Consider the following 6069-nt stretch of genomic DNA (forward strand, 5'->3'; position numbering starts at 1 on the left):
GGCAAGGGTGAAGTGGGGGAGAGGAAAACGAGAGGCAAATGGCAAATAATGTAATGCGGGAGATAAGGGTTTGTGATGGGTACTTGGTATGTTGACTTTTGCGTAGACCTCCCCGGCAACGGCGCCAGAAATCCTTCTTGCTACCTCTTGAGCACTGTGTTGGTTTTCCCTTGAAGAGGAAAGGGTGATGCAGCAAAGTAGCGTAAGTATTTCCCTCAGTTTTTGAGAACCAAGGTATCAATCCAGTAGGAGGCTACGCGTGAGTCCCTCGCACCTACACAAAACAAATAAATCCTCGCAACCAACGCGATAAGGGGTTGTCAATCCCTACACGGTCACTTACGAGAGTGAGATCTGATAGATATGATAAGATAATATTTTTGGTATTTTTATGATAAAGATGCAAAGTAAATAAAAGGCAATGAAATAACTAAGTTGGAAGATAGACCCGGGGGCCATAGGTTTCACTAGTGGCTTCTCTCAAGAGCATAAGTATTTTACGGTGGGTGAACAAATTACTGTTGAGCAATTGACAGAATTGAGCATAGTTATGAGAATATCTAGGTATGATCATGTATATAGGCATCACGTCCGAGACAAGTAGACCGACTCCTGCCTGCATCTACTACTATTACTCCACACATCGACCGCTATCCAGCATGCATCTAGAGTATTAAGTTCATAAGAACAGAGTAACGCTTTAAGCAAGATGACATGATGTAGAGGGATAAATTCATGCAATATGATAAAAACCATCTTGTTATCCTCGATGGCAACAATACAATACGTGCCTTGCTGCCCCTACTGTCACTGGGAAAGGACACCGCAAGATTGAACCCAAAGCTAAGCACTTCTCCCATTGCAAGAAAGATCAATCTAGTAGGCCAAACCAAACTGATAATTCGAAGAGACTTGCAAAGATAACCAATCATACATAAAAGAATTCAGAGAAAATTCAAATATTGTTCATAGATAAACTTGATCATAAACCCACAATTCATCGGTCTCAACAAACACACCGCAAAAGAAGATTACATCGAATAGATCTCCACAAGAGAGGGGGAGAACTTTGTATTGAGATCCAAAAAGAGAGAAGAAGCCATCTAGCTAATAACTATGGACCCGAAGGTCTGAGGTAAACTACTCACACTTCATCGGAAGGGCTATGGTGTTGATGTAGAAGCCCTCCGTGATCGATGCCCCCTCCGGCGGAGCTCCGGAACAGGCCCCAAGATGGGATCTCGTGGATACAGAAATTACGGCGGTGGAATTAGGGTTTTGGCTCCGTATCTGATCGTTTGGGGGTACGTAGGTATATATAGGAGGAAGGAGTACGTCGGTGGAGCAACAGGGGGCCCACGAGGGTGGAGGGCGCGCCTGGGGGGGGGGGTAGGCGCGCCCCCTACCTCGTGGCTTCCCTGTTTCTTGACGTAGGGTCCAAGTCTCCTGGATCATGTTCGTTCCGAAAATCCGTTCCCGAAGGTTTCATTCCGTTTGGACTCCGTTTGATATTCTTTTTCTGCGAAACTCTGAAATAGGCAAAAAAACAGCAATTCTGGGCTGGGCCTCCGGTTAATAGGTTAGTCCCAAAAATAATATAAAAGTGATAATAAAGCCCAATAATGTCCAAAACAGAAGATAATATAGCATGGAGCAAGCAAGAATTATAGATACGTTGGAGACGTATCAGTGCTTAGGCGAAGCCCCGCGTCGGTAGCATCATCATCACCGTCATCATGCGTCGTGCTGACGGAACTCTCCCTCAAAGCTCTGCTGGATCGGAGTTCGTGGGACGTCACCGAGCTGAACGTGTGCTGAACTCGGAGGTGAGTTGCGTTCGGTACTTGGATCAGTCGGACTGTGAAGACGTACGACTACATCAACTGCGTTCTTAGAACGCTTCCGCTTACGGTCTACGAGGGTACGTGGACGACACTCTCCCCTCTCGTTGCTATGCATCACCATTATCTTGTGTGTGCGTAGGAAATTTTTTAAATTACTGTGTTCCCTAACAAGATGGACAGGACCCTGGATGCCGTGGTCGCCCCCTTGGGCAAGAAAAAGGTGGCGGGGCTCCGTTCTGCTGCCTCCATCCCAGCTTCTAGGTTGCCGATCCCTACTGATGATTAGTGTCCCTGCTTTCAACCTCGCTTGGGGGGCTGGTGCGATGCCCCGCCTCTCCTTGCTTATCTACCCTCCCTCGGGGCGGCGTGTATCTTTCCTTCCCTATGTTTTCCTCCCTTGTAGTTTTTACCTTAGGGTCCGTTGCTCTGGTGTGTTGGGTTGTAATGGGGAGTAATCTGGTTAGAACTATTCTGTTTTGTCCTGGAATGTTCAAGGTTTGGGAGCAAGGGACAAATGTGATGTTGTTAAAAACCTGGTTGTCTCCTCTAATCCTTGTTTTGTTTTCCTTCAGGAGACCAAGCTAGCTTGCTTGGACTCACGTAAGGCTGTGACCTTCCTCCCTGGGCGCCTCACGGATTTTGTTGCTAAAAATGCTGATGGAAGCCATGGGGGATGGTGACGGCATGGGATTCGTCTCGCTATGCTTTGGTCTCCTCTTCGGTGTCTCATTTCTCTCTCATTGCGACCTTTGTGTGCACCTCCTCGGTTGTGCGCGTAGTGGTCACCAATGTGTACGGTCCCTCCGATCACTCCCTTGTGGACGATATGGTTGCCCTGCCTTCGGGTGTCTCGGGTGCCTAGCTTATGGTCGGTGACTTTAACCTTATTCGCTTCCCGTGTGAGAAAAACAACTCCCATTTTGACGCCAGGCAGGCCGCTAAGTTCAACTCTTTGATCAACTTTCTCGCGCTACACGAGCTCCACCTATCCGATCGCCTGTCCACGTGGACGAGCCGGCAAGATAACCCCATCCTTGCTCTGTTGGACCGGCATTCTTTGATAACAGGTGGAACACAGCCTTCCCTGATTCGACCCTTTCCTCTCTTCCTCGCACTACGTCTGATCACGTCCCGCTTATGATCTCTGTGTCCACCAAAGTCCCTTTCCCTTCTCGTTTCTTCTTCGAGAATGCTTGGCTGACCAATCCTCCTTTTCTCCCCTCCACTCTTCCATCTTGGACTAGTTCGGTTTGAGGCACGGGTGCCGGGGGCGTTCTTTCTGCCAAAAAGAAAGCGTTCAGGTCTGCCTCCAAGGCATGGAAAAAGCGTCACCGGTACAACCCCACCTTTGATAATGACTGTCGGTTTTTGATCGAGTTTCTTGATTTTTGGGAAGAAAATCGCTCTTTGTCTACAGATGAAATGTTGCTCCGGAGTGATGCTCGTCTGGCTCTTACGGCCTCGATGCTCCGCAATGTGAGCACTGGCATCAGCGCGGGAAGCGACGTGCGGTGTGCGAGGGGGGTGATAACACATAGTTCTTCCACGCCGCCGCCTCGCACCGTCGTCGTAGCAACGCGATCCCCGTCCTGGAAGTCAAAGGGACACGTGTTGTGGACCATGCAGGCAAGGCCGCTGCGCTGTTGGGCTTCTTCACCAACCTTCTGGCCTGGCCGCACCGGCCCGTCTGGCGGTTTTCACTTTATGGGCTTTAGGCCCGCTCTGTGCGGGTGCCTTTAGGCCCGCTCTGGGCGGGTGGATGGCGCGCCCCTCGTGGCGCCGTTCAGTCGCTTTGAGATCAAAGCGGCGGTGGATGCCCTCGACCAAACCAGTGCCCCCGGCCTTGACGGGCAGGGCCCCGCTGTCGGTGTCAAAACTGGCGGATCTTGGGTAGGGGGTCCCAAACTACGCTCTGGGCGGGTGGATGGCGCGCCCCTCGTGGCGCCGTTCAGTCGCTTTGAGATCAAAGCGGCGGTGGATGCCCTCGACCAAACCAGTGCCCCCGGCCTTGACGGGCAGGGCCCCGCTGTCGGTGTCAAAACCGGCGGATCTCGGTAGGGGGTCCCAAACTGTGCGTCTAAGGCGGATGGTAACAGGACAGGGGACACGATGTTTACCCAGGTTTGGGCCCTCTTGATGGAGGTAATACCCTACGTCCTGCTTGATTGATTCTTGATGATATGAGTATTACAAGAGTTGATCTACCACGAGATCGTAGAGGCTAAACCCTAGAAGCTAGCCTATGGTATGATTGTATGTTGTCCTACGGACTAAACCCTCCGGTTTATATAGACACCGGAGGGGGCTAGGGTTACACAAAGTCGGTTACAAGGAAGGAGATCTACATATCCGTATTGCCAAGCTTGCCTTCCACGCCAAGGAGAGTCCCATCCGGACACGGGACGAAGTCTTCAATCTTGTATCTTCATAGTCCAACAGTCCGGCCAAAGGATATAGTCCGGCTGTCCGGAGACCCCCTAATCCAGGACTCCCTCAGTAGCCCCCGAACCAGGCTTCAATGACGATGAGTCCGGCGCGCAGATTGTCTTCGGCATTGCAAGGCGGGTTCTTCTCCAAATTCTGAATATCTGCTGAGTAGTGTCCGGCTCCCCATAAATGTTGCACTTCTTGGCTTCTGCGCCCAATAAGGGCTATCTTCCACGTGTCGAGCGAATGCGAGGAGCCAGGGCATTTTTACATTCGCCCTAGCCATGTAAATAAACTGTCTATTAAAGGGACGGGGATTCTTAGATCCAACACACCATCCTCCCACGGCGAGTATCCATCGGAGCGCGCTCGGAAAAATCCATTCCAACATGGCCGGCCATCGCAGCTCCTCCTCCCGCTCCCGTAGCCCTAAGCCCGGTGATTGGGAGAAGTGTTCCGTCCCGCACAGCCAATTAGTAGAGTTACAGACCCAGGGATTTCTCCCTCCAGCATATATGGTCCCCGTTCGAGCCGGGCTCGCCACCTATAATGGCGGGGAGCAAGCGGAGAGCTTCCCCAATCCCTCCAAGGGGGAGCGGGTATGCCTTGTCCCTTATTTACTAAGGGGACTTGGATTTCCAATCCATCCGTTCCTCCGCGGGCTCCTGGAGTTTTACGGCCTCCAGTTGCATAATTTTCCCCCCGCTTCCATATTACACATCGGTTATGTTGCCCTTTGTGAGCTGTTTCTGGGCTGCGAGGCTCATTTCGAGCTGTGGAAGAGGCTATTCTGCCTTGTGCCCCGTACACAGGGGGGTCACTATATCAAGTGGGCGGAGCCGAAATATGGCGCATCGCCGGGACCGGATACCTGTCCGGTACCCCGAAGAAGACGTCCGAAGACTGGCCTTCGGAGTGGTTTTACATGGAGGACTCCCCCTTCCAGATCCTATTCGGAGGGGTCTTCCCGAGTTCAACAATGCTCCTCTGAAGAAACGCCGAAGCTGGCGCCCACGGAGCCCCCAGGAGGAAGACAACGGAGAAGTCCTTTACCTGATGGACCGAATTAAAGTGTTGGCTCAATCAGGATTGACAATAATCGAGGTTATGTCAATATGCATAATGCGGGGGGTGCAGCCACTTCAATATCGAGGGCACCCCCTGTGGTGCTTTAACGGGGAAGATGATGCCACCCGCTGTGGGTGTAAGGGACCGGACTCATCTGCTGCTCTAGCAAAAATTCTGTCCGAGTTGTTCAAGGGAGAGGAAGAGGAATTCATCCGTATTAAGCCACGGGATGGATGTCCATGTACAACCCTCCAAGCTGGGTGAGCTGTCACTCTTTACTCCCAACTTTCCCGCATTTTCGTCATAAATACTGACCTTGCCGTTTCACGGCAGGAACTGCGAAAAGCTGTAAGGGAGGTCAACAGCCCACCTCCACAACTGAAGGACCCTGACCGGGCCCTCGATCCCGGACTCGAAGAGGATCCGGACATATTTGTGGAGCTGATAGACAGGACATTCTATCAATTGAGCTGCGATGACGCCATGGTGGCCATCATGGCCGACTATCCTGGGCTACTCCCTGCATCGCATGTAAGAAAAAACCGGAGTCCCAACTTCCGAGAAGGATCCCCTTTTATGCACTTCACCTACCGTACACATATGGTGTTTTACAGGGAAGGCCTTCGGGATGCCATGCCGAACCCGCAGTGACTCGCCAACAACCGGAGCCGAGGCTCGCCTGCGTGAGCTCCGATGGGAAGACAAATTCGGGGCCACGTCTCAGAGGCAT

This window comes from Triticum urartu, chromosome 1 (genome assembly GCF_003073215.2).
Source record: "Triticum urartu cultivar G1812 chromosome 1, Tu2.1, whole genome shotgun sequence".
Taxonomy (NCBI): Eukaryota; Viridiplantae; Streptophyta; class Magnoliopsida; order Poales; family Poaceae; genus Triticum; species Triticum urartu.